This window comes from Rhodnius prolixus, unplaced genomic scaffold, assembly GCF_049639745.1.
Source record: "Rhodnius prolixus isolate KJV_2025 unplaced genomic scaffold, Rpr scaffold_2, whole genome shotgun sequence".
In the NCBI taxonomy this organism is placed as follows: Eukaryota; Metazoa; Arthropoda; class Insecta; order Hemiptera; family Reduviidae; genus Rhodnius; species Rhodnius prolixus.
This window is the reverse complement of record NW_027411592.1, coordinates 10,647,292-10,674,196: the sequence shown is the minus strand read 5'-3', so window position 1 is coordinate 10,674,196 and position 26,905 is coordinate 10,647,292. Positions and strand designations below refer to the sequence as shown.

At 34.5% G+C, this 26,905-nt stretch overlaps 1 protein-coding gene across 8 annotated transcripts in view; it reads right to left on the bottom strand.

Annotated features, from left to right (window-relative positions):
- LOC141450413 (uncharacterized) overlaps positions 1 to 26,905 on the bottom strand; it is a 645,025-nt gene that overhangs the window by 603,106 nt on the left and 15,014 nt on the right. For 6 of the 8 annotated variants that reach the window (XR_012456100.1, XR_012456102.1, XR_012456101.1 and 3 more), the window contains exon 2: positions 4,558 to 4,652. The gene's annotated coding sequence lies outside the window, so the exon portion shown is untranslated. Of the gene's footprint in view, positions 1 to 4,557; positions 4,653 to 18,904; positions 19,037 to 26,905 lie in introns of all 8 variants that reach the window. The other 2 variants (XM_074120840.1, XM_074120841.1) reach the window with 1 other exon arrangement.

The following is a 26,905-nucleotide window of genomic DNA, read 5'->3' as shown; positions in this document are numbered from 1 at the left end:
ACTCTACTTCCTCGTAGCAGAAAGAGGCAATTTTAAACCCCCAAAAATACTTTGAGGGCGAATTTACTGTTTAATGAAATCATCGCCATTAAAAACGATAATTGAAAATCGTTTTACTTCCTCCCTCTCCCTAAGGTAAAAAAAAGGATGGTCTCCAAAATGACGTAGGCATATTAAAATATCATTACCGATTAGAGAAGTTCATTTAATGTTACCTACTTTTCACAAGGGTAATTTACTGAGTGATAATGTATTTCCAGTGTAACGAAAACATTTCAAATAGGCAAGATATTATAGGCCATGTTGGAAAAAGGGGTTAATTTAATGTAACGTTGGTTAAATGGTCCGTTGCAAAGTATAACTAAAGGGTTACCTAGTGAAGAGGAAGGAAAGGATGCTGGGAGAACAATTCATTACGATATTCGGTAAATCGACAGCAGGAGATAAGGTAGAAAGGTAGGGATATCTCGGCTTTAAAAAGGGAAGCCAAGGGATCGGTTAGGGTCGGCTTTCCTGTTACATCTTGGCCGAGTTCCAGCCCGTTCTTCATTTCTGAACAAACTACCTTTGTAGTATAGCAATGTAGCTCGGCCGGCTCTCACATTGAGTACCTCTGCTAGTCCGCTGGGCTTACAGATGTAGTTGAGTTTAAGCGAGTGTCCATTTAACTGTTTTATTGAGAATTACATTTTCTACTGTGTAAAAAAGTATTATGATATCAAAGTTCCACCGAAAAGACACAATTTAAAGTCCACTGAGAACGAAAAAGGTTATTTGGACATATTGATCTTTATGTTTTGTTCAGTTTACAGATTTGTAAATACTCTATCTATCTAATTGGCGTTACAACCCTTGGTGGGTCCTAGCCTTCCCAATGAGTCCATTCCATAGTTCCCGGTCATTTGCGGCCGCTTTCCAATTTCTCACCTTTAGCAGGTATCTTGCGTCACTGATGACACCATCCTCCCATCTCAACTTTGGTCTGTCTACTCCTCTCTTTCCGCTTATCTCCATCTCGAGCGATCTTCTGTGGAAATCGATCCGACATCAGTTCTCGCAACATGCCCAGCCTAGCTCAGTCTTCCCAACCTTATCACACGTACCACATCCACCTCTCCACATATTTCCCTCCTTCACAGGACCAAAAATCCTTCGAAGGATTTTTCTTTCAAAGAACAGGAGCCTGTCCTCATCGACTCTGGGAATCGTCCATGTCTGAGAGGCGTACGTCAAAACTGGGCGAATCAATGTTTTATTATAGTCTCACTTTCGTGTTCCTAGAGATCAGGTCTACTCTTCATTTATCGGATCAGACCGAAATAGCAATACTCTATTAGGGTAAATCACAAACTATCTAGTTTAGATAACATGGGGGCACAACCAAAAAACGTTTTGTGTAAAATGACCCATCTGGAATCAATTTACTAAATTCTTTAACTTTGACTTTTATTTTCATTAACTTTTCAATAAACTGAAGAAAATAATGTGACCGGAAATACAAATTTCTTCTTGGTCTATTTCCAGTTTTTTTTTCGAAAAACTTTGCCAGCTGATATTTTTTCTTTTTTCATACAATAACTGAGTTCCTTATTGGTTGAGGATGAGAAAATCCTAATATATTTGGCGGATAAATGCTATTTAAATTGAAAGCTTTCTCAAAGATTGTCAAATTTAGCGCAAATCTGAATCAATTGGGCAGTAAATAAAAGTATCCAGCAGCTCCTGTTTTGCATTCATATTGGAGAGCGAACGATTTTAGTTTGGATTGGCATTTTACATATTTTGCTTCGTAACAAATTTTTAATTACAGGATGTTCGTGTTTGGAATAATAATTTAAATGGAAATGGAACATTATTTGGTTGAATATGTGAGGTGGAAGGCTGTGATGCTATTACTGCCTGTAACTTGTGACTCCCAGTGTAATTCAATTTTGTTTATTTGGCTGAAAATTGGGCGCTGTAAGCATTTAATGGAAGGTTTTTTTATTGTTTGTAAACTCCATCTTGTCTAAGCCACTTATTTAAACAACAAATCTGATGAAATTCTTAACTTTGAGTGTCTAAATGAAAGGAGTTCAGTTAGAAAAAGATGAGGCTAAAACCGATTTTCTACATTTTTTCCAAATTTTAATAAAGATTTGATTTTACCATCAAATAGCACTTCTCTTAGTTATCTAGCAAACAAGTGTACTTCTAGACTAAATTCATGTAAAATCTTATGTAGCAGATATTCCGCAACACCCTAATGCACTATAATTAAACGGACGACAAAGCTAATCTAATTCTTCTAATCAGTTGTCATTCATTGTTCACTACGGACTTAACGTTTTGGAGAAATGGCTTCAGAAATGAGAAGTAAAAATGAACGCGAATACATGTAACGTTTTCCATTGGGCGGCAAAGATCAAGCTCAGCAAAAAACATATAAATCAAATTCCAGTTCAAAATGTCGACTAATCCATTAACTTTGACGGTTATTCGACAGAACATTCTATCTGGAACTCTCCCTACTGGGGGAGAAAGAGAAGTTAAAATCTCTTTGTAATGAACAGAAGGTTGCTACGTTTACAGTTTATTAGATTAATCTGGATCCACGAACCTAAATTATGGGGGGGACTACTAAGAGTTCTAAATGTAAATCCACTTCCTTTAATTCAAAATCCTTGGTAGAAAATAATGTATTATTCCTGAAAACCAGAACTAATCTTACTATTCATAATGGCCTAGATATCATCTTCCCGTTTTATTCAACCACAGAAGTCCACCCTAATCCGTAAGTCGAACGTCTTCATTCCAGGTAATCCAACTAGGAGACCGAAGTGAAGATAGAAGAGAGATAGATCATCTTTAATGCTTCAAAATAAATCAAAACGTTAGTGGAATGCCACTGTTCGCTCAATTCTCTAAATTCACTGTTACGTTTTACTTTGTAATCTCATTCGCAAGTTGCACCACATTTGTAATTTTAGATTTCAAATACAATAAATATATACATTTAAAAAAAATAGTTTTGCGCTTAAAAAATAGTTTAATTGATTAAAATATACTTTGAGGCAAGCTCACCTCTCCTAGAATTTCGTCGCGATGCAGCTTATTTGGAGATACATGATTTCAACGTTCATATTCTGTGTTTCTCAGCTGGAATCTAACTAAATCTAAATTGATGGACCTATAAACATACTACGATCCACTCCAGCGCATTAATATCAAGTCAGACTTAAACTCTGGAAATCTAAGTTAGAATAATAGTAATTTGTAGCAGAACCGAAGTCATCAAGTTAGAGACCATATGTACAATAATAGATTACTGTCAGTAATAAATTACAAGTGGCTTGGATTCAGTTCTCCACATGTAGGTCAATGAGGTAAGCCCCTGTAGGTCTTGGCTAGACTTAGCATTCAAGTGCAGTTCAGTATACTTCTTCTAGGGACTTAGCCATACTACTATTCTAACTTAATGCAATCTAAATTGATATTTATTTCAGTTTGCAGTGTTGATCTTATTAGCGGGTGTCTATAATTTGATCCTATTAATAATTATTATTATCAACTTGGTTTACTTCACGTTTTGATTTGAATAAAATATTTTTGACATAGATGGGTACCGCTCACATTATTGTTCTTACCTTCTTTTTTTTTGTGAGGGAGGAGATTATTTGTGAGAGAACAATATTAAGCATCAGGCTCCTCATTCTGCCAAAATTCATGTATGCCAAAAATTAAATGAGCAAATTCCGCAATTCTAAGAATCTGTTTGTTAGTTTGGTTAACAGAGCGCTGAAGAGTTTTATCAGAGAAGCGTTACTTCCGCTTTACCTATTTTGATCAAATCTTATTCATGGCATCCTTTGGTGTCACCTAACGAAATATCAAATTTCAATTTTGAGCGATTTTGGTTTTTTACCTGGGCTGGTTGTTTACAGCCGGCCAAACAGAGAATTTTTTTTTTTTTTTTTGAACTAAGGATATCTCAAAACAGATGTCTCCGTTGAAAAGTAAAAACCAAAAACCTGCAAGCTTACGATTCCTTCCCTTACATAAAAGATTAAGCACAAATCAATCACTTGCACATAATCAGCTGATTAATACATATTAACTACAGCAAATTGTTTAATGCCATCAGTAAAAGTGGTTTAAAAGTTTTCATAAAAAACAAAAGTCACTTTATATCCGGTAACATTTACAAAGATGTCCTTCCTACAAAGATGTCAGAGATCCTTATCATTGCAGATCTCTCTCTATCGTATTAATGAGATCACTGTACAATCAGTTTGAAATTTCAGTTAATACTTCATAAAATTATTAAGGGAACTCGCCTTGTCTGAGACCAAAGCGATTTCATTTTATTAAATGTATTATTTTTGTATTTTATTTTGATTAACATTTTATTATCAGTGATTGGTTTAGCCTTTTGAGTTGAAGCGTCACCGCGGCTCTAAGGGAGCGAAAATATTTATTTTATTTGTAAATATTTCTTATTTAAAAATCTTGATATTTCTGTAAACAGAATTTCTACAGTTATAATATATTACTGATTTTTAAAAATAATTCCCTTACCTCTTAACTGTAGGAAGATAATCAGCTTTTGTCGGCCAGTAAATCTAATCAGAGCACATTAACGTAATCTGCTTTCACCAGTATAAGTCAGGCACCTGAAATTAGAAAGGATGGTTTTAAGGTTGTACGTTTTAATGTACGTTGTACTTTAATGCCAAGCCTATATTATACACATTAGGTCGGCCACTTTTGGATGTAGAGATTTAGAAAAAAGAGAAAAATACAAAATATTGCTTAGTTTGGCTGGAATTTCCATACTTTCTGTTCCTAACATTGTACTTTAATGCCAAGCGCATATTATACACACTAGGTCGGCTGGTTTTGGATGTAGAGATTTAGAAAAAAGGGAAAAATACAAAATCTTGATTAGTTTGGCTGGAATTTGCATAATTTCTGTTTCTAACATTGTACTTTAATGCCAAGCCTATATTATACACATTAGGTCGGCTGGTTTTGGATGTAGAGATTTAGAACAATGGGAAAAATACAAAATCTTGATTAGTTTGGCTGGAATTTGCATAATTTCTGTTTCTAACATTGTACTTTAATGCCAAGCCTATATTATACACATTAGGTCGGCTGGTTTTGGACGTAGAGATTTAGAAAAAAGGGAAAAATACAAAATATTGCTTAGTTTTGCTGGAATTTGAATAATTTCTGTTTCTAACATTGTACTTTAATGCCAAGCCTATATTATACACATTAGGTCGGCTGGTTTTGGATGTAGAGGTTTAGAAAAAAGGGAAAAATACAAAATATTGCTTAGTTTTGCTGGAATTTGCATAATTTCTGTTTCTAACATTGTACTTTAATGCCAAGCCTATATTATACACATTATGTCGGCCACTTTTGGATGTAGAGGTTTAGAAAAAAGGGAAAAATACAAAATCTTGATTAGTTTGGCTGGAATTTCCATACTTTCTGTTCCTAACATTGTACTTTAATGCCAAGCGCATATTATACACACTAGGTCGGCTGGTTTTGGATGTAGAGATTTAGAAAAAAGGGAAAAATACAAAATATTGCTTAGTTTTGCTGGAATTTGCATAATTTCTGTTTCTAACATTGTACTTTAATGCCAAGCCTATATTATACACATTAGGTCGGCTGGTTTTGGATGTAGAGGTTTAGAAAAAAGGGAAAAATACAAAATCTTGATTAGTTTTGCTGGAATTTCCATAATTTCTGTTTCTAACGTTGTACTTTAATGCCAAGCCTATATTATTCACATTAGGTCGGCTGGATTTGGATGTAGAGGTTTAGAAAAAAGGGAAAAATACAAAATCTTGATTAGTTTTGCTGGAATTTCCATAATTTCTGTTTCTAACGTTGTACTTTAATGCCAAGCCTATATTATACACATTAGGTCGGCTGGTTTTGGATGTAGAGGTTTAGAAAAAAGGGAAAAATACAAAATCTTGATTAGTTTTGCTGGAATTTCCATAATTTCTGTTTCTAACATTGTACTTTAATGCCAAGCCTATATAATACACATTAGGTCGGCTGGTTTTGGATGTAGAGGTTTAGAAAAAAAGGGAAAAATACAAAATCTTGATTAGTTTTGCTGGAATTTCCATAATTTCTGTTTCTAACGTTGTACTTTAATGCCAAGCCTATATTATACACATTAGGTCGGCTGGTTTTGGATGTAGAGGTTTAGAAAAAAAGGAAAAATACAAAATCTTGATTAGTTTTGCTGGAATTTCCATAATTTCTGTTTCTAACATTGTACTTTAATGCCAAGCCTATATTATACACATTAGGTCGGCTGGTTTTGGATGTAGAGGTTTAGAAAAAAAGGGAAAAATACAAAATCTTGATTAGTTTTGCTGGAATTTCCATAATTTCTGTTTCTAACGTTGTACTTTAATGCCAAGCCTATATTATACACATTAGGTCGGCTGGTTTTGGATGTAGAGGTTTAGAAAAAAGGGAAAAATACAAAATCTTGATTAGTTTTGCTGGAATTTCCATAATTTCTGTTTCTAACATTGTACTTTAATGCCAAGCCTATATTATACACATTAGGTCGGCTGGTTTTGGATGTAGAGGTTTAGAAAAAAGGGAAAAATACAAAATCTTGATTTGTTTGGCTAGAATTTCCATAATTTCTGTTTCTAACGTTGTACTTTAATGCCAAGCCTATATTATACACATTAGGTCGGCTGGTTTTGGATGTAGAGGTTTAGAAAAAAGGGAAAAATACAAAATCTTGATTTGTTTTGCTGGAATTTCCATAATTTCTGTTTCTAACGTTGTACTTTAATGCCAAGCCTATATTATACACATTAGGTCGGCTGGTTTTGGATGTAGAGGTTTAGAAAAAAGGGAAAAATACAAAATCTTGATTAGTTTTGCTGGAATTTCCATAATTTCTGTTTCTAACATTGTACTTTAATGCCAAGCCTATATTATACACATTAGGTCGGCTGGTTTTGGATGTTGAGATTTAGAAAAAAGGGTAAAATACACATTCAAATCAAAATTCGTACATTGTTTGCAATCATATTACCGCCTGCTCTCCTTCATCTTCAACAGAGTTATAGGAAGAAATATACATCGCACATAGCCGAAGATATTCCGTCGAATACGCAAGGAAAATTTAAATATGAACGTGGATTTCACAGATGAAATCTACAACAAAGCGTTGATAATGATTGATTTGTGGTTCGAAATCAAGAACAAAGTTCTTCATCAATCGAGCATTGCTGAATCTATCTGCTGCTGCTTCGTTCGATGAAGAATTACGTCGTGAAACAAATCCCAACTCGGATGAGCTTTTGTCGTATGTGAAATCAAATTTTTCAAAGCCTGAGCAAAAAGCCATTCACGATCAAATGATGAAAACTGTCAACAACGGGGTTAGAGAAATCTTTTTCTTAGATGCGCCAGGAAAACTGGTAAAACGTTTCTAATTAGATTGATTCTGGCAGCAATTCGATCCCAAAATAACATAGCCTTAGCTCCTCTATCGTCCAGAATAGTTCCATTTAGCCAGACTGGGCCACAGCCTGGTATAGCTATTTTTTAATGTAATTGTACTAAATATTATTAAAGGACAATATTATTTATGAATAATATCTACAAATATTGCTTATTATCAGTTAATAACTAAGGTTTTATAATAATTTTAACATTTTTTTAACTTAATAAAACTTACGATGTACTGAGTTACACAATTGACCTAAAGGACGCATACGGCTATGCGCCTCTAGATGTCATTTAGAGCACAGGAAACAATTCACTGAATTAGCGCTCCAGAGAGACCCTTTCAAACCTAAAATGAATTTTCTAAACAAAAATCTTTCATTGTAAAAGGGTACAAAATTGTCAAAAATAGGCAATTTCCAACATTATGCTTTTTCGTTCAGTTTTTTACAAACACTCCTTATACAACTATCATGCCGGACAATTTTAATACACAATTGCTACACCAAAATTAATGGAATCCATTTTTAAAATTCTAAATTTTAGCAATTCATTTAATTCTTGTTAATATTAATAAAATTTAATATTGGTAGGAAAATAATTTAAATAAAAGTAGTAATTATAAATGCAACACAAGTTTATACAAAAAAAAAAAATCAAATCAAATGCACCATTTTCAGAAAATTCCCCAAAAGTAAAATATGAAAAATGTTTAGTATGGTGTTACTTCCGGTTAAGCTATTTTGACCGTCAACTTCCAATCAGATTCTCATTGGGTAATGACAATTTTCAGTTATTTTTCCTTTTTTGATCTACGGAGTTCACTCGTACAATCATTTCCTTGAAAACCACATTTCTGGACATAAGCAAGCTCAAAACGTTTGATTTTTAATTGAATTTAATGGAATACTAGGATTGGAAGAGAGTAATGTTAGCAACCTTTAAAAACAGCAACAATTACTGGGCCAGGTTTTAAACAATTTGGTGTAAATGTCCAATGTGGTTAAATTTTGTACGTGTGAAAGTTGAAATTACATTTAAAGAGGTGATGAAGCAGAGCATTGTCAGCGACTGTAAAGGGGGTGGGGGTGTTAGGCGGTTGAAGTTGGTGCCTCGGCAAGGGAAGAAGGACTAAGATCAGGGGAGAGGACTTTGTGGGCTGTTCTAAGATGAAGGGATATGACTGTTAACAAGTTATAATAGGAGAGGAAACTGTGTAAAACTGACGTAACACTGTGACGTGAGAGAGGAGCTGGGGGTGCTCGTCAGGATGTAGTCAGTCTAAGGCCTCCTCCAGTCGTCCTGCCGCCGCCGCCGCACGGGAGGCGGCAATGTTCACCCAATCAAAAGTTATTACAGAGCAATGCTCGAACAGAGACGGATGGAGTGTGAGGAGCACGGGGAATGAACTCATGATGGCTCCCCTTGCCCACAGATACATTATGCAAGCTCTTGTTTTGCGCACAAACACATCTTTCCTTCTCATCATCACCTCTCCTCTCTTCTCATCCTTCACATATTGTTCTTGGGCTCTCATAATGTGCTCAATTATTTCCCAAATTACCTACTGTTTGAATTTCCACATGAAATCATCTACAAAATCTACGTTTTGGAATGCCTACTTACTTCATTGATTAAACATCAAACTCTACATATTACCGAATGTATTGCAAAGTCATTATTTTTATGAAATTAACGTTTTACCTGAAAAAAAAAAAAAAAAAAGATAAATTAGCTTATGAACAACTCAAACTAGGAGATTTTGGTCAATATTCACAATGCTGAAGAAATGCAACTTTGCCCAATCCTTTCTTTTTGTTTAAGTTTGTAGCGCTGCTTTTGAAAATGAATGGTTTGAGAATAGTTGGCGGAAGTAAAGTACAATCTCCATCTACGAAACCATTGTTCGTGGGATTCCAAGTATTTTTGAAGATTAGATGGCTTACGACAGAATCCTGTTGCAGGAAGAAGATGACTGCGTGGGTAAAGGTATGAATTTGAGCATGGGTTCGGATGTTGTAAGATAATTATATAGTAAGCATAGGATCAAGAATAATTCCCTACGAGACTCCAGCTGCTTAAAGTTAATCAAGAAGTTCTCAACCCTTAGGTAAAAGTATCAATACAAAAGATAAGGGTTGAGGGTTCTCTTAGAAACACAATGCAGCGTGCTACCCAATCTGATTTGTAATTAGTAAATAGACTTGATTAACGATTAGACCTTGAAGATCCTACTGGTTCATGCCAGAAGAGAGATTGTGTACGCTCTTCTTTTCATAAATTAAATATCTGTTAGGATTTCCAGTAATTTATGCATAAACATTTGATCCATTTGAAAGTCGCAATACTTCTTTTAGGTCTCATTGGATTTGGCTAACACCAATAAATTACGCCAACAGAACGGACATAAATAGCCCAAAATAAATACACAACCAAATAATCAAAACTCAATCAAGATGTTTTTGCGAGTGTCATTGTAATTATCTGAGTTTTAACACAACAGAGGGAAACATGGTAAACAATCTTCTCATATACTCCTATTAGAACTGCTGATGAGTTCTACATCCCACAAACTAGAATTTAAAAATTAAATTTAAATACATTCAACTTCTTAACTTTATTTCTAAAAACCTTTATTTGGAAAAACCATAGTGTAATTATCAATAATAAAATAAAAATATTTTTAAAAGCAACGATCAAGTTAACATGGAACAAAATAAAAACTACCAAAGTAACTGTTGTGGAGGTTCCATTATCTAAAAGCGGGTGACACAATCGGAATCCCTTGTCTAACTTTTTTTGCCGACTTCTTCCTTTTTTACTACGTACTTTCTACCTTCACAGCTTGAAGGGCCAGAGCTTGTCACACTGAGGTTTTTGTAATTTCCGTCCGAACTTAAATGAATTCCTAATTAAAAAAGTGATCCTATGTTTTCTTTTCTATTAGGAAAATCCCAGCTGTTCTGTCTGGATTTTTCATTTTCCAACATTTCAGTTTCTCAAATATTTTACTTTCCATTTGGCTTACAACATCAGCAAGAATTTACGATCGAGTCAAATATTTTATATCAAGGTTTTATTGAATATTTAAAAAGACTTTTTGATTTTAAATTTAACTAAATAAAATCGCTAACAATTTATGTTTCTTTTGCGTTCGTACACTTTATTAGAAGGAAGTCTTGACCAGAAGTGGAACTTTATCCCCTTTTGGAGAATTTTCCCGAAAATGCAACTACAATTTTCTTTAAAGTTTAATATCCGGGAGTACTTACACCCGGATATAGAATTTTTATTGTAAACACAAGAAAAACTCTGCTCAAAGGAGGTGTGAAGGAGTGTTGGGTACAGACATCCCTGTAAAAGCGTCATTCAGTGTGATGCATGATTCTACAAACTCCAAAAATAAAATTAAAATAAATAAATAATTAAAACACTGATTCTCTCAAAAGTATAATTGTTCCTGGATTGATTTATTTTTAGAAAAATTTTATTTTTAGAAATTGTGGGCTACTTTAAAAAATCCCTTTTATGTTTAGCTAGACACTGGGTTAACCTTTCTGGTGGGTGTGCACATTCACAAACCACAATTTACCTAATAAAATTGTAATAAAATTCAGAATTTTACTAAAACGAGATATAATTTTATTATACGCGAATCAATTGCTTCGCTGTAATAAAATAGAAATGTTAAAGGATGCTCAATTATTCATTTAGAATTCCACCAAAAATCAACATGCTATGAAAAAAAAAGATTCGAAACATAAATGATAGTCATTTTAGTTACATGAATGGAATCGATGAGTTAACTTTTAGAATGGAAATAATACAAGTAGCGATTTAATTAAATCAATGAAATATTGATCTAATACAAAGATAACAAATTGAATAAATAGTAATAACTCACCCAGAGAACATTTGCCGTTAACGCGATAGATGGTTTAAATAAGCAACCGGGAAGGAAAACAGAGGTGTTAATTTAGTTGTAAGCCAAACGAGTTAGATAGTTGCAGAACTAACTGGACAGTGAGGTACAAACTACAAAAGCCTACAAACACATTTAAACATGTAGGCTCCTGTTTGTAATAGACCCAGCCCAAGGGAAACATACTATAGTTGGCCAAAATATACATTCAACTAGCCATGAGTTAGTTTACGATAAAATATCACTAACCAGGGATGCTTTAAGGGTTGAACTCTTCTAAAACATATGAAATACTGCAACTTTTGCAATATGCAATCCTACAGCTGTGCAGTACGATAATTCCATCACGTTCTGAACAAGATTCTCTACTCTAAAAATGGGATGTAAGCTTAAATTAAGTTAGTTGAATTCCGATGGGGTCGGCCAGGAAGTCTGTGCTTCTGTGATCCAGGATCTCTAATTGGGGTCCTGTCTGTTTCTTTAGATTGCACAAGTCTGAAAAGTGTGAAGCTCGAAGGCACGAGTTTTCCTTCTGCAAAGTCAACCACCTTCCTTCTCTCTGATAGAGAAATTCAATGACGGTAGTACCATTTTTTCTTCTTCATCCTTACATACCTGCATAGGCGATTCCGTTGGCAGATCTGTGCGATAGATGTGCTCCCCTACTTAAGTGGCTTTTCAATGGGCAAGTGGCTATTAATGAACTTTATCGCCTGCCTCTAACCAGTTGATTTCATCTACTATTGCTACGATTTGCGCTTTGTTTATACGTACAACTGCTGTATTTTGCTTAGCCCTTAGTCCTCTGAGAGTACCACAAGAAGATTTCCGAGCCAGACAACTGCCATCTTAATAAGTATTTGCCCTAATTGCCCAGGCAAAAGTACCAATACTTATCAGAATATCTATGTAGCAGTGTAGGTGCGGAATTAACATTGTACGATTTGAAAGCTGGGAACAACAATTTAAAAAAACACTAAGAAATAAGAAATTTATGTTTTTCTCGAGTTAACGTGTAATTAATTAGCCAAAAGTTAAGCGAACTAGTTGAAAGTGATAGTGTGAGTGTATATCCGTTAATTGTTTCCGATGGAGAGTAACCGTAGCACAGTACTTTACTCTCGAAGTCCTCTTCTTTGAGTAGGATAGATGTTTATTTATTCAGAAGAGTGTTCCGGTTGTAAAAAAAACTTTTACGATCCTATTTTGTAGCCTCAAAAGCGGAGCCTGGAAAGTTCCAGCTTTCAAAATGGTGCAATATTGATTTGTGTTCTTTTCTTTAACTCGAAACTGTTTTCTGTTTCTACATGTTCTGAAATAGCAAAGAGATTTGTAAAATCATTTATTGTATAATTTATTTTTATTAAATACGATTTATTTTACTGTTCTGCTGATATTTCCATCATGTTAGCTCTACAGGTGATTTTCAAAACCCAAGTAGGAGGATCTTGTTCCAGATGTTCAGTGATTTTCTTTTTCTTACTGCTGTAAAAGTAACAAATTTTCTCTCTACAATTATTTTTCATTATCCTTTAAAATTTTGAATATCAAATGTTGCACTAACTATTTCAAAGTCTGAGTGCTGTTTCTGCCTCATGCACATGCGCATTTCTCTACTCTTGCTTAAAGAGTTCGCAGTTGCAAAGGCTACATGTCTATCGGAGTCTTCGGAAAGGTAAGATACTAATCAGGTGGTAAGCCATAACAAGTTTTTTCAGCTACTTTTCCGGTAAGAAAATTTGCTAGGGATTTCAGGTCTTGCATTGCTTTCTTGCTGTTCATGTGATTAATTTTGTTTACGACTGTACTTCAAATGTTACAGTTAGACAGAAAATGAAAATTTCCCTTAATGAATTATTTGTATAGTAAGCACCTCGAAGAAGAAAAAAAAAAGGGAGATACCAGTTACTAAAGTCGAATGAAGAACTAGAAGAATCAAGAGTCAATATAGCAATAAATATTGAAGCACAGTGCAGCCCAAGTGAATGCAGTTACTGTAAATGGGTCGGCACTCTTAAACAGAACCAGCAACTACATTATTGGGCTTGATATGCAGCCAGGCAAGTACTACTAAACTTTATCGACAGATTTTCAAACAATGTATACAGTCAATCAACTTACAAAAAGAATTAGTTTAACATAAATTTCAATTTTTTTCTCCTCTTATTTAAAATAGTGAAAAATTATCTTTAGTTAGATATGTACTCTTTAATTAGCATACTTTAAATTGTTTTTGGATAATTAAGTTATTCAAGTTGCATGACGTTTTTCCCTATGATCCATTTATAGACTTCCTGCAATTCAGGTTTCTGTGAAGAAATAGTTATGTTACTGTGTACCAGTCTAAAGTGAGGAAAAAGCTCATCTCCAAAACTGAAGAACTGGCTGACATCATGAGAGGAGCAAAGGATGCTGTATATGAGATGCAGAATCGGTGTGTACTGCAGAGATCGTGCTGGTAGCAATGTTGATCACGTGTGTAGTTATCTTTTAAACCTCCTCAATGTTCAGATCAATTGTCTTTCTAAAGACCGCTTGGTGGAATGCAAACTGGATACCGAGAAAGTACACTATGCGATTTTATAACTCATATTTACCCTTAACAGTGCGAAAACCTACTTTGTTTGAACTCTAACATGCATTTCTGGTATTCAGTTATTAAGTTCAATGTTTTTTATTGCATTCACAAAAGAAAGCAAGAAGTAATAATCTTTGTTAGAATACACTTAGTTGAAGACAACAATGGAGAGAGTTAAATCAATAAATATTTGAATACAAAGGGATTAGTGCATTAACTCCGGGCATCTCCAAACAGCTGTAAGCAGACCGAAATGGATGAACCCTTAATGACTGGGTCGCAACTATTTGTTTGGATTTATGGCCGGCAATGAGGCAACTCCCTTAATGCAGCCAGCCGGGCGGCCCCACTTCGGACTGCATTCAACCCACTAACACTCAAAGCCGCTAGAATTGTAAAATACACTTCTTTTTTTTGCAAAATAATACTAGCATTTTCTGCTTAGAACATGAGATGTGCATGGTTTTCAAGGGGTAAAATTTAATCCTATGTTCTAGCTGGAGAATGCGGTGCGGTTTACATTTTAAAGTAAAAACCTTTAGGAAGAAATTATCGAACTTTAAAAGAGCGTGATATGTCCTCCACAATAGCGGACATTTCGGTTATAAGTTTAGCAAACATTTTTAGTAAATTTATTGATATTCACTAAAAAAAAAAAATCCTCTTTTGCATTCTGTGATTTTCAAACTGGGTTGATTTTCTACATATCAATGCAGAAGAGAAGTGTTCTATGAAGTAAAACTAATATTTTCTTGATCGACAGTTTTATTATAACTAAGCAATGGAATTCTGTAGCAGAATTTTTTAGTAAGTGTTAATAAATTTACAGAAAATGTTTGTTAAACTTGTAATCAAACTATCCGCTAGATGGCATAGGCTGTACTAGTTGTCTATATTTGATTACAACTATTAAACTAGAGGAGTTTCTAACTAACATTTGAAAATGAATACTTCATGAAATAATTATTGTCAACAGCAAAACATGATTCTAGTAACCTTTACTTTAAACTTCTGCCTGGCCAGTGCAGCTGCTAATCGAAACATTTCCATCGCCTACCATTCTTTTGAATAATAAAATTTACTTGGCGCACTTGCTTAACAAAATACTTCTTATTGGTTTTTTTTTATATTGTATTTAATTGAAAAATGAAACTATAATTATAAGAATTTTAAAGGTTTATTATTACATTACAAATAAAAATATAAATATGATGAGTAATTCAGGAAAAGAATCTCTCTCTGTTAGACATACACACGCTCTCTCTACTTCTTCTCATCCTCCTGAAGTTCCTTCTTTACTTTGTGTTAAGAACAAATACACTTCCAGAACTCCTTTGATAAATCTAACCGGTAAAGAAGTGTTTATAGAAAGTGCTTTAGTTACTTCATGGTATTTTCGTCGCCTTTGATGCCGGATTGAGCGTTCATCCACGCGAAACCTTTTTTCCTTTCTATGAAATCTCTATGGCAACACAGATTTCCTCTTTGAGCGTTCCAAAACTCTGTAAGATTAGAAGGGTAATTACATTTACAATATAAAATATTTCTAAAAAGCTATAACAATTTTCCAATTACTTACTTAAAACGTTCATTTTTTTTTTTTTTCTCATCATTGATTCAGAGAATTTTGTTAAAATAATGAAAATTTTCTCTCCTAACAACTTCATGGAGGTCTTTAAAAACTCACTAACTTTATCTCTTTTATGGCTTACATTTCTTCTCCAGAACTAACTGCGTTTTTTCCTTTTCCACACTCAACTGTCTGAATCAGCTGTTATTTAAAGCTGAAAGTTCTTCGATATTGTTTATAAGAATAACGATCTTTTGGACCATTACAGCTAAAGAAACCTTTGAGCAGATCTCTTAACTAACTTTTTACAACCTACAGTTTTCTGATTAATATTGGCAAATTTTTTTTTTTTGTAATCGAATGAGACCATATTTCGGAAGTTGTCTGTCCCTAGTATTAGGAAGTATGAGTGAGCTAAAACCCAATGTTTTGCTTTGTAGAAGAGAAGATGCAGGTAAGTGGACCTAATTTAGTTATATTCTTCACTTATGGTTGAATTGCTCTCCTTAAATTCTTACAAAATTCACTTAAAAGGTAACATTTTGTACCACAAATCGAGTAAGTTTTCAGAAATTAAAAAGGAGATAAATAATTCCAAACTTCTGACACCAAAGAATAAAAAATGTCATAAATGCAGCGATAAATGTTGCTTTAGCTTTTTTCAGGTCACCTCAATGTCTCCAACCAAAGTTACACGCTCCTTCAGAGAAAGTAGCTGCATTTGATATCCACTCCAGGCCATACCTTCAGAAACTCCCCCCCCCAAAAAAAAAAAACAGAAGTTTTTCTCACCTCTCTATAACCGCACTTCGAATCTCTTATTTTCCACTATTATGCAGGTTGCAAAAATTGATTTTATGGAAACTCCAACTTAAACAATATAAAAGTCACTACCAGCTGTTATTCTCAGTGACGACAACAGAATTTCGGATATTCATACATGAAAGTTTGATTCAGTAGTCAGCTGTTGAGAATTTTGTTTCTAATCGAACTGACGTGGTGAAGAAATAAAAAAGAACCATGCTCGAGCGGTTCTTTAAAAACAGAACGACGCTAATGACCTGAGTTGTCAGTGTTCGTGGGGAAAAAATATGAAAGAAGGAAGGAGTTAGCTAGTGGTTAGCATTGACGGAAATTAAGGAGGCAGAATGATTTTAGAATTACTTGCCGCGGTGTGGGATGCACTCCAAATAAATGAAGGAGTTGTTATTATTCCTCAAGTGCTATGCATTGACATTAATTACCTGCTATCTAGCAGATAAAGGATGAAATAGTATATTGACAAAATAATTTTGATCTTGAAATTGAATGATTTCAACGAAAATGGCGTCCGAAAGTTAGCGGCGAACAGATTTTCAGCTGTAGATTGTGAATTGGCGAGTATGATTAAATAGGATATACGGAAAAATCTCGGAAAAAGTCACACCAAACAGGGCAGTAAAACACAGGAAAAGATGGATATCCAACTCAAATTGCAGCCAAACTTGGGTGGTTATGAAAAATGGATAATCTTGCATAAAAGAGCACCAGCCAAAAGAAAGAGAAATATATGAAAGAAAGTGCCTGACACTTCAACAACACGAGCACATGTGCACGCCACACCAACACCACACACACACATATATATAACAGGGCATAAATTTTTCACTGGAAAGGAGTTCTAGAAGGTTGTAGGGGTTTCAAAGTGAGGCGGACGTCCTCTAGTCGACATGGAAGGAAAAAATGTTAAAGTTGCAGGTCGAACAGAAAGAGGGTGAGAGAGATCTTGGATTGTGGTCGACTTTTGTGAATTCATGTGGGCCGCTAGGAGAACTTGGTTCATCAATGATGCAAGCAGGGTACTGGGCGGGTCGGTAGAGCTTCTGAACTCCTGGAGTCAGCCGCAGGACATTATTCGGTAGCCTAACTCAATGCATTAAATGGATGCCCTAATATTAAACACCTGCGGAGGCGGAATCTCTTGACTTTATTATTCTGTAAACATATATTTTTTAAAAATTCTTTAGAATTAAATAGTTGGTTTACTGCAGAATTTAATTTATAAATAGATATTCTATTTATTTAGTATAAGTGCTTGATTTTTCAATATGGTGAATTGACAATGTTTCTGGTGAAAAAGTCAAAAGCGGTAGATTTGCATTTGCAACATTTAGATTTTAGGATTGGTATTTTAAGTTGGCGAAAAAATGAAACTCGAAAGCCTTATCTGTAAAGTTTTTCTTCTAAATTGGAATTTCGTATGATTCGGAAAATTTACTATTGCAGACAGTGTGTACATAAACATTTATGTACGGTCTGAAGATGGATGAACTTGCTACGAAACTCAGCTTCAAAAGGTTGGGATTATAATTATGCTATTGCTGAAAGCACTAAATTTTTGTGTTCTTACGGCTAAGTTAATGCTAGAATGTTCATAGAAAACTGAATCATATGGGTATTTCAAGAGGAGAGGTACAGATGGCTTCTTTCGAACCTTGAGGTTGAATTCAGAGTCACTGAAGAAAAAATTCCTACCAATCGCGGGGAGGTTTGAAGTAGCGGAGTGGTGGCAATCAATAAATTTTCCATAACACTAAAGTTCTGGGGGCCACAGATAAAGGATATGTAACCTGGTTTATTAGTAAGCTTACCGCAAATTTTTGGTAGAAGTAAATTGTGCATGAAAACTATCACGTAAATTGTGCATTAAAAGATAAAGAGGAGAAATTAAATTGTGATCTTATAATTATTTTGGTGAATTTTGTACGTAGGATTTCCTGCCTGGAGCCTGGATTCTCTTCCATCGAAAAATAGAGTAGTAAGTTAATACAGAGGAATCATCACGATCCGGTTGATTGTAGGCAATATAAAATGTGGATTATGAGTTTCGGATAGGAGTGATAGAATTCTAGATGTAAATTTACGGGGGTATGCTTTACATTCAAACCCCCAGCGTTTAAAAGATCTCTCTGCCTCCCTTAAGATGTGAGTGTTTGTTTAGATTGAGGGCATCGGACAAGTGTACTAAGTCTCAACGTTTGTGAGTTTGAAGAGGCGCTAGCTTTTGGCTCACTGTACCCAAGCAGATGCACCTTTATCAACTTCTGTAGAACTTATTTAGTACATTGTGTGTAAGTGGGATAGTCACAGTAGGTCAAGAGGACTGAGAATTCTGCAGAGGCGCCAAGATCCCTGAGGAAGTGGATAGTCCACTTCCTCAGAAGGGCTGATTGTAAGTTATTTCTACTATTTTCACGCACATGACTCAGATTTCCGATTGGATCCCTTACAGTGGTTTAATACTGAGTAAATGAGTAAATACCTCACCATTTTGTACAGTTTGTAAGATAATGAGTAAACAATTATTCACCTTATGACAGATTGTCTGGGTGATGACGAGATTATGATCAAGAACAACTGACGATTGAAGAACTTGTGCTTTTTTCCCTCAATGGCTTTATTATAAAACTTTTGGAGGTTCACATTCATTAACCTGGATTGTCTGTAAAAACACAACAATAGTATTTATCATTGAATGTAAACAATGTAATACAGAGTATTATTGTGTAATAAACAAAAATTTATAGCAAATTTATTATTGAGATGTAAATATAAAACGTGATGGAGAATTTTCAACACAGAAATTGAGATCAATATTCAACATTAAGGAGAGGGTAAAGGGAAGTAAATCTCAGTTATTGAATTAAAGTCCCCTCTGGTGCAGTTGGGAAAGTGGCAAAGTGAATCAGGAAGCCGTTGGAAGGATAAGTGCGGGAAATGGAAGAAGAAATTGGTGAGTGTAAATGAATTTCTGGAGTTCGTGCGCGTATGTATGTGCAGTCTGGAATAGCTGGGATCGGCAGAGGGAGTATCTCTCTATCTCCTCCCGTTTTGCGAAGATAGCAGACTATCTCCCCAGCGTGATACAGGAGCGCCTGTTAATTATTGCATATATCCCTGTTACTACTAATTACCCAACTAGTAAGGCCCTTCATCCAATCAGAATTGGTTTACAAGATGTATTGATTTTGGGTGCAAAATGAAATTCTCCCATTTAGCCACATCTTATCGTAATTTAAACGTGATCAGAATCTTAGCAGCTAAACTTGTTTTCTCACTTAGCTAAAGTAACGTGCAGATTCCGGAATTTGGGTCTTTACCAAAAATATCCGTTTTTAAGCGCCCTGAGTCTAAAAAAAAAAAGAAGTGTTTTTTTAAAGAATTGGTTAGGGTATTTGCAGAATTGGTGCCACAATCAGCCCCAAATGTCAGTTAATTTCATCAATCACTCAGTTTATGCCGACTCTCGAAAACGGCTCAAACGATTTTTCCACAAATCGCAAACACTCATTTTACACTAATTAGAAACCTCTTCCCAGACAAATGTCTCTTAAGAACGAAATTAGATTTTTGGGATTGGATGTCGTTCCCATTATTAACAGATCCGATTACCACATGTAATAAAGTAATGGATTTATAATGCGCAAGAAGTTAAAAAAAAAAACAAAATCACATCTTACTACAATAATACTAGAACTTTTACTTTCTTTCTAAAGGATAAATGTGCCAAATTCAATAGAAATCGGTAGAATGATGCAGCAGAACAATTGCGCATAACAGATAACCTGTATGACATGCGCGTGGCGTGTTCTAAGTATCATAATCACATAGAGAAAACTCGTGATGCGAGACGTTAGCAATTTGTTAAAGTGTATTACTTTGTAGGAATATCAAAATTAGTCGAATTGGCTTTGCGTGCGAATTGACTTTCTTTTTAACATAGAGCATCCTTTAACTTCATCTGAATGGATCTTGATTTTAAATCAAAATATGATAGATTAATCATTTTCCTCGACTCTGTATTATTTTGAGTTTTCTTTCATTGTTATAAAATAAATTAAGGAAATGTAAAATATTTTTCATGTTAGAAGAAAGATGAATAATTTGTCAAAAGAAAATTCTATTCACTTACTTTTAGTAGTATCTTTTACAATTTCTTCTTGTAAACTTTTCCTTTAATTTTATATAAAGTAAAATAAATTTGAATTAGGTAAGGAAATAAGCTGGGAAAAAAAATTTACCTTAGTATCTCTTAGATCCAATCTTTCAAAACTGCAAGAAGGAAGCTACGAATATAAACTCAATTTCTTTAATACAAAAAAAAAGTATTCTATATTCTCTTTTTTTCAAAAAAAAAATGCAGAAATAAACAACTCTGAACTCTGGTGGGAATCTGCTTAAAAGCATTCATTTTTATGGAACGCATTTTTTTCTTTAAAACGAACAAAATGGAACAAGAAAAAGAGAAACATTGCGAGCAAACGTTAGTTATTATATTAAGTAGAGGAAATTGGATTTAACGGAATGAGGAAATTGGAAAAGCAATTAATGGAAATGTTACTTTTTAATTTCTCTTAAAATATTTATTTCCTTTTTTTCGTCTCATTTTTTTGGAAATTTCATTACAGCATTTTTAATCAAATTTATTTGATACAATTAGATCTACTTAGAAGAAGAATTAGAGATCGTATTGAATTATTAAAAATATGGTGAAAAACAGTCACAATTCTCTCTCGCCACAATTCTCAAAATTGTACTATGTATTATGGATTGTCCGTGAAATCAGGAATTTTTGGAATAAATTTAATTCCAGGTAAAGTGATATAGATGTTAAAACAGTCGCTTGTTCAAAAAATTAGCAATAGAGAGCTCTAGCGAAGCCCTAATACCCCATACTTTGTTACTTTTTTAAAATCAATTCACACAAAAAGTACTTCAAAGGCAAACTTTTTTTTATTTTTTTTTTATAGAATAGATCACAATAGATTCATGAGGCAATAAATAAGCGGATTTAGCTAAAACTGTCGGAAACATTTCAAGTAATGGCCATTTTCTACAAATTTTAGCTTTCAGCATTTCATTTAAAATGCCCGTTTGTTAATTCATTTAGATATGACAGTACAGTTCTTTTTTTTGGCATGCCTGCAATTGCATATTTCTTGATTGAATGCATATCTCTTGAAACTTAGAATAAGTGCTAAAAAGGCAGATGCGACCCCCAATAATGCACTAGTTTACTTTAAATGGTCCATTTTCGTAAGCAAAAAATCGCTTGAAGCTAAAAAAAAAAAGCACTTCTGGACCATCGATTGTCTTTACATTCAGGGTACATATTTATGTTATTTTATTTACGTAATTAATATTTAATAGAAGTTAAGTCCTCATTTTAGACTAAAGTAACATCTTAGAAGAATGCCTAATTAACTTTATAGTCCAGGATTACCCTTATCGAATCCGCCCGGATAAACTTGTCATTATAAAACATTATAAGTGTGTACCTTCATCATCGTACAGCGTTTTTAAAAAAAAATCTGTGAGCCGTTTTAGAGGATATTTAAAAAAACCAAAAAACCTGTCCATTGTGTTGTCCTATTTTGACTAAAACATTGGATTTTAGAACTATAGGCGATGTTCCGTTTTTTAAGTTAAGCTGTTCACACATGCACACCTACACACAGAGAATCAAAAAGCGCAACACTTAACATTTATTGTCTTGTTTAGATCGTTTAGTTTAAGAATTTATGTTTTTTGGCTAAAGTTCAAAATTTAGTGGTAAACTTAATCAGTTTGAATTTATTTTATGGTTTTAGTTTTCAAGTGATAAAAGTAATTGTTATGGTTTGGCAGCCTACCGCCGTCACGCCAGTAGCCACAGTATTTCTTGAAACCTTATTACTTATTTTTGTTCATGTCAAAAGTTTACAAAACAAACAAGTTAAGAAAGATTTTTGGCAAATGAAATTGTATCTAATTTACTAGTTTCTATGGAAGAATGATAGTTGACTTTCCTCGTGGACTTGCTATTTCATATAATTTGTAAAAGTTCTAAAATTAAAATGGTACAAAAAAGTCTAGCAATGAAGGAAATCTCCTAGATCCGAATAAGGGAATCCCCCTGTTCAATTCCTTCTTCCAATTTATAAAATTATTTATTTTTTCTTCAGATTGTTTTATTTTTTATATTTATTGTCATTTCGTTTTATTCCATATTCACAAAACGCTAAGCACATTAGCAAATCAGAGAGAAATAGTAATCACAAAAAACAAAAACACTAATAGAATGGAGGGAAGCCACTGGCTCTTGAAGCATCAAGAGAGATTGTCTGGGAGAGTTCAGGATGGCAGGTTTCTGGTTTAGGGATTTTTATTTGGGTAGATAGGATTTATACAAAGAGTAAGCAACGCTGTTAATAAACGAGGCTTTATGGACATTGTGGATTAGTAAGGATGGAGACAGAATAATAAGAAGCGTTAACAATGTTACAAAGGATTTTGGACCGAAGTGATTGGATTCCATGGAGGTTGAAATGTTTTACTGAACGCCAATGTTCTGTTCTGTAGGCCAACATGGGTTTTCAAGATTTAGTTGTAAACTGATCTTTTGTTTAGTAACGACAGTTTGAATTTTTCTTTTTTCAAGAAGACTTTTGAGCAAACTTAAAGCGGTTTAATTAATTCTTGTCGTTTTAGTCGTTGTGAGAATTCTAAGGCAGGCGTATCTTGGTTGTAAAGCCTAAGATAGCGGACCAAGTTATTTTCTGAAGTGTAAGGATTTTCGGTTTATTACAGAGTTTTGTGCGAGAAAAGAGAATTGCAGTGTCAAGATAAGAGCTAGGAAGGTCTACAGAGTGTACTATTTAAAAAACCAGGATCCATGATATTCCTGAGACAATTCTGTCTCAATTAGATGGAATGAGAAGGTGGAAGAACCTTCTGCCATTCGGTAATAACTACTAGAGAGATCAGGTACTAAGCGAATGGGTTGATGCCCTTCAATGAAACTTACAATCAGAAATGTTTTTTAAAAATTTAAAAAAAAATTGTTTATTTTTAATTTTAACAAATTAATTTACCTTTTAATTCATAACCTTTTAAGAAATTAAAGGAATATCTCCTACCATATCATTTATAATCAGAAACAGACTTCCAGCTTTGGAAACTGATTGTCCAAGAGAATCGCCAAGTTTCTACTCCCTTTAATCGGCAGACACCCTTGTTTCTACTTCAAAAACAGCAAAGAAGGAGATTAGAAAAAAAAAAAATGTAAAAAGAAAGATGAGAGAACTTGGCGGTTAATTTCAACATGATCCTAGGTTTAAACAAAGTTGTTTGTAATCAGTGTACGTGGAAGGAGTGGTAGAGCTGAAGGAGTGGTAGGCTGTTTGGCCTGTTGTCCTAGTTAGATATGTGGGACCCTGTACGGGCACAATCCTGGGATTTCAGGCATTAGCCTTCCTCTGCCCTGCTACCATTATTTAGGGCCTTGCACTGCTTGTTTGTAACCTTCCTCTGTTTTCTCTTTAGGTACATCCACCCACACAGAGCTTACAATATGCAAACCCCACACAACACGCAGACTGCTCTTACGCCAGTCGTTTCCAATTAACAATTTTGGCCAGTTTTCCATTTTACGCGATGAGAAGCCCCCCCATCGCTTCCGGTCTCGATATATCGACACATTTCAATAATACATCAGTCTATGGATGCCTTTGACTCATTACTCCTCTATTTAGTTTGAATATTAATAGGCTGTGACAATGGCCACTGCCTCCTAGCTCCGGTGGACCAAATTTCCCATACGAGTATATATCTGTACTGTACGGATAGCGACCACACTTACACTTCAGCTATAGCAGCTTCCCTCATCTTTACACAAACACATCTCTAACTCTGTTCAAACTTTCACCTAGTTAAACATTATTACAGTAAATCCGGGCGAGCTACGTTCAGTTTAGCTCATAATTTATAAGACTTTTTTTTATTAGTTAAATTATAATATCAATTAATAAAGCAATCGATAGTAATTGAATTAAAGTTTGTAAATAAAACTGTTACCCGGCAAGGGGTGGTTGATGCATGCAACCACTTGGGGAGCAGCGCCCCCACGGGTCACCACAGCTCAGTACACCATGCCCGCTCATCGGGACAGTACACTACACACTTACACAAGCACACCCTACGCTACAGACAAGGTCATGGACAGTACACAACCTAGGGCCACCGTCCCTAGGAAACCACCTCGGACGGGGGAGTCGGTTCGAAGGCTCTAAGGTAGCAGCCCTACCATCGAACTCGGATGCTGAAGGCTGATAACCCTCACATCTTAAATTACCTTATCATGAAACCTCAAAATGAAATAGCCGGATCGATCTCAAGGAAATTACTCGGCCGTTGTTCTGAGGAGGCCAAGACTCCACATGAGTTGTAGCACCACTTAAAAAGAAGAAGAAGAATATAAAACTGTTGATCTGTGGACGAATGAAATAGTGAACGATTTGTGGCTTACTGTCTAAATCCAATTATAAAACTATTCTGATCCGCCCCGAGTCAGTCTATAACAAAATAAACGTGAAGTAACTGCTAATTTTTTCAGGCGAACTTTTCGTTCAACTTCCAAATTATGTATATTGAATGGAGGCATCTAGCAAACATACTTGACCAAAAATTTCTCATATACATATATCATTTAAAAAAAAAAAAAAAAATACCTGGACCGGCAATCGTACCCAATACCAAAATACTTCTTAGCTTTGTGGACCACGCCTCTAACCATTCGACTAACATGGAGTCTAACATGTAAAAAGAAATAATATGTTAGTCTCGCTGTCACAAATATTTTAAATTCTTGAGTACCTTGATTGTTGGTGAAGTGAGGATTTGAATGTGGGAGAACCCATGAGTGGCTACGTTAGCAATATCATCTGTTAGAAATATCTTAGTGCAACCACTTCCCTAATTTGGTAGTTGGACGTTTAGCTCCACTTGAAAAAAATCTGATTACTATGTATAACTATGACAAATATTTTTTAATTTAAAATGGAGTTTTAGCCTACAGTGAGCTTCATAATGAACAAAATTGCACAATATCTCTCCTAGTGACCATATAAAAACAAAATTTAATAACCTTTTTATATTAATAACCTTATAAAGGCGCATAGAGTTTTTAGGCCAGAAGAGAGGGGGGAAATGGCTCCCAATAGTCTCCAACAGCGCGCTGAACAGACTCTCCTCTGGGCAACGTTACATCGGCTTCGTCCCTTCATCCTCCTATATGCAGCATTACTGCAGTTTTATTTCTTATTATTAACTTTGTTCGCACAATAAGAGAAAATTCTTCGTCTTAAAATATAGGATATTTCTAAATTTATCGACAATAATTTATAATCTCTTTCTGCGACTGAAAGCGCATTCACAACACTAATATAATTATGAAGTCGGACTTTTTTTTTTCGAGTAGTAAAAGCGTTTATTTACCTTCGAATAATTGCTGAGTATGATTGTCGTTAATCTGATTCTGTTTCAAATATATCAGGGCGTAATTGTAATCTTAAGAATTCAGTCCTATCGCTTCTCTAAAACATTTGAAATCGCCTTCATTGATTCTCCAGAATTCAATGAAGCAAATGAAGGAAATTCCAATATATTATGGTTATTTCCGTAAATTTGTAAGACAGAAATAAGCAGCCGAGCAAATAAATAATGATGTTTTTCCATTTTTCCAGTGAGAACAAGTAAAACAGGAAATACCCAAAATTACGAGAATTTTCATCATCAAACAAATATTCACTAGAAATATACGCTGAAACAAATTCATGAATAAAGAGCTAAAAGGCTTATATGAATAAAGGTTATATTTATGAGGTATTTATTTATAAGCAGGTGTTGGTGGAATTTCTAATAAATTTTACTAAATCTGGAGAAAGAAGGCGACACAAGACGGAGCTATAGAAGAGAAAATAGAAGAGAATGAGAAATGACTAAGGAAGAACAGTTATATTGCTGCAAGCGTCTATTCTGGTACATAGATCGTGGTGGTGTATAAATAGCGAACTCAGTATATGGACCCTGGCAGCCAGCCCATGGCAGCCGGGATATGGGACTCCATACATATAAATATAACTGACAAGCTGGAATTGTGTCCAACAAGTCCAAACCTGGAACACAGTATAAATATTTCAATGTCACTGCAACTAATCTGTTTGCCTTATTAAATCATTTTTGTTGACGTGGAGGCCAAATCAATGAAACAGTTATGTCCAACGTGTTTACCTTTAAAATGGTTTCTTTTATTCACATGTTTCTGCCAAAAACTTTGAATTTATTACCAAACGAAAGGAAGAGGTTACAAGAAGAGTAACCTTGCAATGAACTTCCTGAACAATATATATTTTTTTCTGTCTGTAATTCTTTAGCTGCATGACTAAATAATTTTAAGAAAAACTATAAATAATAGAGTAAGGTAAACTACGTATATTAACAAGGAACTAACACAATGTCTTCTGAATAAAAGAAAGACTCTTTCTGATTGCTT